Source organism: Tupaia chinensis, unplaced genomic scaffold (genome assembly GCF_000334495.1).
Source record: "Tupaia chinensis unplaced genomic scaffold, TupChi_1.0 Scaffold148646_1, whole genome shotgun sequence".
Lineage (NCBI taxonomy): Eukaryota > Metazoa > Chordata > Mammalia > Scandentia > Tupaiidae > Tupaia > Tupaia belangeri.
The window spans coordinates 376,098-386,271 of NW_006208495.1; the positions used below are offsets into that span (position 1 = coordinate 376,098).

Consider the following 10,174-nt stretch of genomic DNA (forward strand, 5'->3'; position numbering starts at 1 on the left):
TTTAAGCCACCAAGTCTGGTATGCGAACCGTGGTCGACTACGTGGGAGTCCAGCCACATAGCCATTATGCTAACTGCTGGTTCCCACAGATATTTTCAATGGAGATTTTTTTGTAAGATAATTGTAGATTTTCAGATGTAGTTGTTAGAAATAATATGGACAGATTCCTTTTACTCTTGACATTTTCCCCAAAGATAACATTTTGCAGTTATAGCACAATATCTTAAAGAGGATATTAACATTGATTAAAATCTACCATTCTTGGGGACCAGCAGTTAGTGTAATGGCTATGTCGCTGGACTCCCAAGTAGTCGCCCGCGGTTCAACAGAAAAATAACATGATTTTCCCTGAGACAACCTAATATTTTACAGATGTAACTCTTTTCCAGTCATTGATATCATCTTGGTTTATTTTTGGTTGTTTGTGTTTTAGAAGGAATTGGTGCTTTTCTTCTAAATTACCAAATATGTGAGCATAAAGTTGTTCAGTGATCTATTATTATTTTAATGACTATATGAGCTGTAGTAATGGCGTCTATTTTTTTCCCTGATATTAGTGACTTTTATTTCTCTCTTTGTATTTTTGTCATGCTTTCTATCATTTTCTTTATTTGATCTCATTGATTTCTCTTTTTATATTTATTATTTTATTCTTCCTGCTTGCTTTAGATTTATTTTGCTCCCTTGAGCTGGGAAGTTGAGTCAACCTTCTCTCATTTATACTGTAAGAATTTTATGTGATAAGATTCCCTCTCAGCATCTATTTAGCTGCATTGCAAGGATTTTGAGAAAGATGCTTTCCCTCAATTTTTGCATTTTTTATTTCCTTTGAGAGTTTCTCTTTGACGTTATTGATGCATGCTGTTTAATTTCAATTTGATTAGAGTCTCTCTGTTACTGATTTCTAGTTTGTTTCCATTTTGGTGAGAACACACTGTGTGATTTCAATCTTTTTCCTTTTTTGAAATGTATATTATAGCACTAAATATGATCTATCTTGGTAAATGTTCCATGGGCTCTTTAAAAAACACTATTTTTGCCTTGATAGGTGAAGTGTGCTATAAATGTCAACTAGATCCTGTTATTTGATGGTATGATTCAGATCTTCTATATTCTTGCTTATTTTCTAGTCAATGAGTCTCCCAATTGTTGAGAGGGGCTGTTTAAGGGCCAACTAATATTGTGGATTTGTGTTTTTTTTTCAGATATGTAGGTTTTTCCTTTAAATATTTTAAAACTCTCTTTTTTTGCAGAATTATTTAATTTCATTCATTACTATTTTTTTTTTTATATTTGGCCAGAGACAGAGAGAGATACAGTGAGAAAGCAAGCTGCCAGGTACAAGACTCGCACTGCAGTCAACCATGTGGGAGTCCAGCACCTTAACCACCTTGCCACCTGCCATCCCTTAAAACTTTTTTGTTTGGTGTTTACAAATTTGGGATCTCATTATCTTAGGTTGATCCTCTTGTTCTTATAAAATCTTCTTTATCTTTTGCAATTTTCTTTGCTCTAAACTCTCTGTTGCCATTAGTTGGTTGTCTTTTCTCATTCTGCCAGGTGTTTGCTAGGAATTAGACATGAATAGGCAGGCATAGATCAGGGAACAAGCCAGAACAGGAGGGGTTAAGGAGGACTCATAAGACTGGTTACTTTGTAACTCCTTCAAACTCATAATGACCACCTGAGGTCAAGAGACTCATAAGAAACAGAAATGGAAAACAAGATAAAAAGTAACAGGCTGGAGGAGGCTTTGAGCACATACTTTGAGGAACAAAAGGTCTAGTCTAAAACACCTGGATAAAAAGGGAACTGTATGAAGGAGACTGTTTACCTCTCTTGCAGTGGCTCCATCTGTGGAATGTGTCTTTATCTCTCTCAATAAACTTTGTGCTCAACACCATGTTTTGTTGTCCTTCAACTCCTTGTGAAAGAGAACTGTGAACTACATTCTTCACTACCTAACAATTGCAGATTGTTTTGTTTTTAGAGAGATTTTTCCTATAGGGCACAGGCCCTCTCCAGAGGGACAGAGAGAGACAGAGAGACAGAAAGTTAGAAATCACCCTCCAGAGGGGATGGCCACACCGCAATCCCTTCTCCATTCTCCTCTCGGGATCTTGGGCACATATGCACACACATGCACCTGGCGTGAGTTTAAGCTACCGAGTCCAGGACTCGAACCACAATCGACTACATGGGAGTTGAGCAATGTAACCATTACACTATCTGTTGGTCCCACAATTACAGTTTCAACTTTCTTGGTTCCTGTCATAAATGATGATTTTTCAATCATATCATAGACTTTTGGTCTATTGTGTTAAGACATTCTCAGTCATACTTAAATTTTTAAGTTAGAAGGCAGATACCTTGTTTAAGTTTGTTCATCAGAGTCTTGACCTATCTTTGTATGCTATTTCAGAATGACTCAAAAACATTTTAAATTTTGGAGACTGTGTTGTCATTTGTTCTGTTTTGTTTATCTCTTGCCTCAGAACTCTCACTATCTTCTGCTCTTGCCCTGCAATTGCCTGAAGGAGTGGAACAATTTCTTCAGGCCTGATCCCAGAGTGTCTCTGAGGTCGGAAGGGTTATGGTGGGAATCTCACAATAGGTGTCCTCAAATGCTCCCATGTTTCTGTGTTCAGTTGAGGAGATTCTCATATACCAGTTACATATTGACTTTGAGAACTTGACCACATGCCATGGGTGTGTGTGTCTGTGTGTGTGTGTGTGTGTGTGTCTGTGTGTTTTGTAGTGCATGGAAAGTCTAGCCCCCCAAAATAAAGTGTCCAAGCTGCTTGTTACTGCTGTGTCCTTTCACTGGCTCTGTGTGCCTTGGTGTCTCTGGGCCAGGAAAGAAAATCTCACCCTTACAAGACTAAAGAAACTAACTGGATTGTTTATCATGGCTACATCCTCTTTGCAAGTTCCATTGGTCTTTAGTATCTCTGAGAAGAAAAAGAGAGTTCATATTTATGGTGACAAAGAGGCTTCTCAGACCTGTCTGCTTGCCATGATTGTGTCCCTTTCACTTGATGCTCATCTGCTGACCTCTGTGTGCCTGGGCAGGAGAGGAGAGTCGCAGGCCTCATAGAGACAAAATGGGTTATCCAACCAGCCTGCCTTCTACAAATGGGTCCCATTTTTCTGTTCCAGCTACCTGCTAAGGTGGATGTCTCTGGGTGGGGAAGATAATCTCAGGCTACAAAGACAAAGAAACTTCACCTACTGGGCCCTTTGTTTTAACTGTGTATTTGCTGGTTTAGCCAATCTGCCTGTCCCCAGAGACTAAGAGGGAGAGGAGAGTCTTGGGCCTAGTTGGGATGAAAGTGTTTCCCCAGGCAATTTACTTATTTTTTTGGAAAGGTTTTTGCTATAGGGCGCGTGCGCTCGCCAGACAGACAGAGACAGAGAGACAGAGAGCGAAATCAGAAAGCACCCCCCAGGAGGGATGGCCACACCACAATCCCTTCTCTTCCATTCTCCTCTCGGAAACCTTGGCATGCACACGCATGTGCCCCGCATGAGTTTAAGCCACCGGGTCCGGGACTTGAACCGTGGTCAGCTACATGGGAATTCAGTGACACAGCCATTATGCTAACTGCTGGTCCCCCCAGGCTATTTACTTTTAGCTGGACTCCCAATTGAAGACTCCATTTCCCTTGCCATTGTGCCAGACTTGAGTGGTTTTATCTAAGGGGTCTGGTGGAGAAATAAGGCCAAGGGAGGCTACCTTCTCTTCCTAGGTCTGAAGCTGGGAAATACAGGTCTTTATAGGCTTCTTGTTGTAGCAGAATGCAAGATACCCTGGAAGCTGTGCAATTCTTCTAGTCTGGGAATCCCAAACCAGTTTCTCTGTTTACCACATATCACAGTAGTCTCTGTCTTTTGTGCTGTTTCCAGGGTTCATGATAGTGATTAGGAGGAGGAGGGAAAAGTAAGTTGATGTCGTCTGGTCTGGACAAGAGTTTTATACCATATATTCTTTTTTGAAATAATTATTTAATTCAATTTTATTTATTATCACTTATTTAAAAATGTGACTAGAGAGAGGAGAGAGAGACAGAGAGAGAGAGAGAGAGAGAGAGAGAGAAAGGAAGCCACCAGTCAGGTCTGGTACATGAACCATGGTTGGCCATATTGGAGTCCAGTGCCTTAACCAGCATGCCACCTGCCTGTCCCAAGCAAGCTGCCAGGTCTGGGATTTGAGCCATGGTAGACCATGTAGGATTCCCGTGTCTTAGCCACCATGACACCTGCTGGCTCAATATATTCTTAAGATAAATGAAATACAGTGAGGCTTAGTAGCTTGTTCTACCTTAAGCTGGAAGTTAATTTCACAGCTTAGATTAGATTTTAGGTCACATGCATTTTTGGTTTCTTTAGCATAGAATCAGCATCTTCACTAGAGAGTAAATCTCTCTTTTTAAATCAGTCCACATAGAATCTTCTCAATTTTATTCACTCTTTCAAAGAATGCTTTTTGAATTAAAAAAAAAATCCATTTTTTCCCTATATTCTGTTAAACTGATCTTTCATTTTGTTTCTTCCTGATTTTGTGTTTGCTTTATTCTTCTTTTTATATAAGTCTTTTAAGGTGAAAGCTTAGATTACTGATTTTCGAACTTATCTTCTAATGTAAACATTTAGTGGTGTAAATTTCCCTTGAAGCATGATTTTAACTGCATCTGAATAATTGTGTTATTTTGTATTTTAATTTTTATTTTGGTTCAAAATATTTTTTTTTTTTTTAGAGGTTTTTGCTGTAGGGTGCATGTGCTCACCAGAAAGAGAGAGAGAGACAGAGGGACAGAAAGCGAGAAATCACCCCCTAGGGGGGATGGCCATGCTTCAATCCCTTCTCCTCCATTCTCCTCTCAGGATTTTGGACACACACGCACATGAACCGGGCATGATTTTAAGCCACTGGGTCCGGGACTCAAACCGCCGTTGACTACATGGGATTCTAGCGACATAGCCGTTATGCCAACTGCTGGTTCTGGTTCAAAATATTTTCTAATGTCTTTTTGTCATTTCTTCTTTGACTTGTGGGTTATTAAAAATATCTTTTAATTTTAGTATTTTTGAATTTTCAAATTATTTTATTATTTATTTCTGTTTCAGTCCACTTTTTGTAAGAAAATATGTTTTGTAAGGCTGCAGGAGAAGATGGTGGTCTCCACAGGAGTTAAGGAGTTCCTCATAATTTTCTTGTTGGAAGAATTTGAAGAAGTACAAAAAGGAGTAGGTCATGTTACGGTTACCTGGGGCCTTGAAGCTGATGAAAATACGATACTTACAAGGTGGACAGGCATGATTATTGGGCCACCAAAGACAAATGATGAAAACAGAATATATAGCCTGAAAGTAGAATGTGAACCTAAACACCCAGAAGCTCCTCCATGAGTTAGATTTGTAACAAAAATTAATATGAATGGCATAAATAATTCCAGTGGGATGGTGGATGCATGGAGCGTACCAGTGTTAGCAAAATGGCAAAACTCTTACAGCATTAAAATTGTCCTTTAACAGCTATGACGGCTAATGATGTTCAAAGGAAATATGAAGCTTCCGTAGCCACCAGAAGGACAAACATACAACTATTAATTTTAGAGGCTCTCAAATTTGTCTTAAATCAACAACCTTCTATTTATATAATTGTTTCGATTAAATATCATAATGCAAATACCCACACATTAAGTAGAAGAATTCCAGCTGGTAAACACGCCTGGACATTTGTAAGAATATATTTAATATATGTACACCCATTATGTTTTCAGGTAACAAGAGGGAAAATGCAGCACTTTTTTTTTTTTTTCTTGTTAAGCCACTATCATTTAAACGTAAGCCTGGAGTACTCAAAACAGAATTCGAGTTTTCAAGATGAAAGCATGGCAAGAAGTGTCAGTTGGCAGTGGTGTAAGCATGTGTGCTTCTGAAAAGTAAAAAAAAAGAAAATCTCAAGAAGGAAAAGCAAAATGGCGTGCTTTATCCGTCTTGTTTAGTGAAAGAGCTGCAGTTGAAATTGTTAAGGTAGCAGGTACAATGAATATTGTCACAAATGGTTCATTTTTGAAGTGGTGTGGGTGCTGACTACTAGTAGTATCAAAAATATGTTCAGGATTGTTTTGATACCCCTATTTATAATAAGAAATGTTGGGGAGGTATATCAATACATTTCCTTTAAAAGCTGTTCCTGTGTGTTACATGTAAGACATGGTAAATATTTGCAGTTTTGTTTAACAAACTATGCATTTAAGTTGAGGTGAAGTCAACAAAAAGGAAATAGGTGTATGGATATGTGATTTTGAGATTAAAGTTAGTTGCTTTTTTTTTATTTTTAAGAGAGATTTTTGCTGTAGGGCATGTGTGCTCACTGGAGAGACAGAGAGAGACAGAGAGACAGAAAGCAAGAAATCACCCCCAAGGGGATGGCCACGCTGCAATCCCTTCTCTTCTGTTCTCCTCTTGGGATTTTGGGCACACACGCACACGTGCTCAGTGTGAGCTTTAAGCCGCCATGTCTAGGGCTCAAATCACAGCCCAGTGTGGGAGTCCAGTGACATAACTATTACTGTACATAAGAAGCGATCCGCTGGTCCATAAAGTTAAAGTGTAAATAAAATGTGGAACATGCTCTCAAAAAAATTAAATAAAGAAAAAAAGAAAAGAAAAAGAAAACATGTTTTGTAAGTTTTTTTAATAATGTGTTTTCCATGAACTTTTAAAAAAATGTATCTATTTTTTCCATAAATGGTAGGGACAGAAGGAGCGAGTCAGAGAGGCAACACTCCCAATAGGGTCTTAATGCCAAGATCCATCTTCGGCTTCAGAGACCCCAAGCTCATGGGCATATAGATCCCCACTATACTCACAGAGGTCTTTGGACATGAATCCCATGTAGGTCGGCCTCTTAGAATATCATGTTTTGCCATTGTGCTACCTACCATCCAGCTTCTTATTTTGTAGCTTTTAATAACATTAAATTTATTGAGAAATTTTTATAAGCTGGCATATAGAGTGTTTTATTGAAGATTCTATGTTCACTTGAAAAGAATGTGTAGTTTGCTGTGATTGGGTGGATAGTCTATAAATATAAATTAAATGAGGGATTTGTCTTCTTGCCTTTAAAAAAAAACTTTATATAGGGCATGTGTGCTCACTGGGGAGAGACAGAGATAGAAAGAGAGAGAGAGAGAGAAGGGAAAGTGAGAAACCTCTCCTAGGAAGAATGGCCACACTACAATCCCTTCTCCTTCATTCTCCTCTTGGGATTTTGGGTATGCATACACACACACCCAGCATGATTTTTCAAACCATTGGGTCCAGGACTCAAACTAATGTTGTCCATGTGGGAATCCAGTGCCTTAATGACCAATACACCTGATGGTCACTCACCTTTTTTTAAAAGATATTTTGGGGGACTGGCAGGTGGCATAGTGGTTACGGGTGCTGAACTCCCACATGACTGATAGCAGTTCTAGTCCTAGACCTGGAGGCTTGCTTTCTCACTTTCCCTCTCTCTCTCACTCTGTCCCTCTATGATCAAATTAAAACTGGGTAAGTAAGTAAATAAAGTTTAAAAAAGGTATTTTGGTTGTATAAAAAATTATAGTTAACAATCATTTTTTTTCTGTATTTTTGCGGTGTCAATACGTTGTCATTTATTCTTTATTCATTCTGATGAGAAGTTTAGTGTTATTCTTTTTTTGGTATTATACATAATTCATGTTTCTTTTCCTGATTCCTTTTAAGATTTTCTCTTTATTGCTTTATTATTAATTTTATTTTAATAGGGTATGGTATTTTTATACTTACATATATGTGTATATATGTGTGTGTGTGTATATATTATTGTTCCTTGAATTTTTTTTAACATGTGAGTTGACCTATTTTATCATATTTGGGGAACTATTTGGCCACTGGATTATCAAATATTTGTTTTTCACTACTATCACATTTTGCATTCCAATAATATCTGTTAATCTACTTGATAATGCATTCAGATCACTAATACTATGTTCATATTTTTGCAACTTTCCTGTAGCATAGTTGATATACAAAGAACTATTCATAATTAATGTATATAATTTACCAAGTTTAACATATATACAAACCCATGATACATTATCACAATCAAGGTAAAAAAATATGTTACTTTTGAAATTTTTTAAACTTTCATTGATGATTTATTTGCTTGTTTCCTATAAGAACAAGTAACATGAGGTCTACAGTCTTAACAATTTTTTAAGTGTATTAAACACCATATTGATAACTGACAGTACTATGCTGTATAAGAGCTCTCTAGAACTTCATCTTGTATAAATCTAACTTTATACCTATTAACAACTTCTCTACTCCCTTGTCCTGGAAACCATTATTCTGTTGTCTACTCCTATAAGTCTTATTATGTCAGATAACACATATATACAGACGGTATATATATATATATATCTCCTCATTTCTATACAATGTAGTAGTGGAATCTTACTAAGAGAAATTGGGGAGTCAGCAAGTGGCATGGTGGTTAAGGGTGCCAAACTCCCACATAGCTGACTGCAGTTTGGGTCCTGGACCTGGTGGCTTGCTTTCTCACTTTCCCTCTCCCTCTCTTTCTCTCTCTCTCACTCTGTCCCTCTCTGGTCAAATTAAAATACATAAGTAAATAAATAAATAAATAAAATAATTATTTTTAAAAAAGAGAAATTGGAAAAGAAAAAGAAAGTATATTCAAATTAGAAAGAAAAAAGTAAAATTATATCTGTTTGTAGATGATGGGAATCTTACATGTACAAAACCTGAAATAATCAACAAAAAACTGATTAGAACCAATAAACAAATTCATTAAAGTTGCATGATTACAAAATTAACAGTCAAAATCAGTGAGGTTTCTATTGGGTCGTCGGGAAAGTCATGATGCATATTTGCATAGAAAAATACATCAGAACTTTCCTGATGCCCTAATGTATATAAATAAAAAACATGCATATATAAATAGCACTTCCTTCATTCATTTATTGAGAGAATTTAGGTTATTTACATGTCTTTGATGTTATGAGTAGTGCTACAGATATACTTGAGATACTAGTGCAATTCCTTTGTATACATACCCAAGAATGGGATTGCTGGGCTTCTGAGATAATTTTATCTTGCTATATCACAATATCTGAAACTGGGTAATTTATAAAGAAAACAGGCTGATTTATCCCACTGTTCTGTAGGCTGAGAAGTTGAAGATTGGGCTTTATGTCATGTCAAAACATGATGGAGAAGCAAGAAGGGAACTAGGCATGTATGAACAGGCTAAACGTGCTAACTTTCCTCACTTTATAATAATCTACTCTCAGGAACTTATTCAGCCCCAGGAGGGCAAGAACTCACATACTACATGAGAAAAGTACCAACAATACTACCAGATGGGCAAAAATCCCACGACACAAATGCTTCCCACTAGACCCCATCTCTTCAAAGTGCCACATGCCAACATTACCACACTGGAACCAAGTCTCAGCATAAGGATTTGTAGGTACAACTTTACCCAAACTATAGAATTGGATCATATGGTAGTACTATTTTTAAATCTTTAAAGAAACGTCCATACTGTTTCCCTTGATGGCAATACCAAATTCCATTCTTACCAATGTTGTGCAAGGGTTCTCTTTTTTTCACATCCTCTTTAACAATTATCTTTTGAATCTCTAATTATAGTTACTGCTGTAAGTTGATACTTTATTGTAATTTTGATTTGCACATTCCCGATGATTAGTGATATTAAGAACCTTTCATATGCCTGTTGACATTTGTGTGTCTTCTGTGGAGAAATGTCTAATCAAGTCCTTACCTCATTTCTTAAGTTGAGTTACTTATTTCCTTGCTATTGAGTTATTTGGAATTTTTTAATATTAATCCTATACCAAGTATATGACTTGAAAATATTTTCCATTCTTCCATAGGTTACCTTTTTATTTTATTGATTGTCTTCTTTGCTACGCAGAACCTTTTTGGTTTGATGTAGTCACATTTGTCTATTTTAGCTTTGTTTTGTCATTATTTAGGTGTCATAGAAAAATATATGTATATATTTATTTGGAATTTTTTAATATTAATCCTATACCAAGTATATGACTTGAAAATATTTTCCATTCTTCCATAGGTTACCTTTTTATTTTAT

At 36.8% G+C, this 10,174-nt stretch overlaps 1 pseudogene; it reads left to right on the forward strand.

Moving 5' to 3' along the window:
• Nucleotides 1-5,172: 5,172 nt before the first annotated feature.
• LOC106734108 (ubiquitin-conjugating enzyme E2 variant 2 pseudogene) lies at nucleotides 5,173-5,610 on the forward strand (annotated as a pseudogene).
• Nucleotides 5,611-10,174: the final 4,564 nt, after the last annotated feature.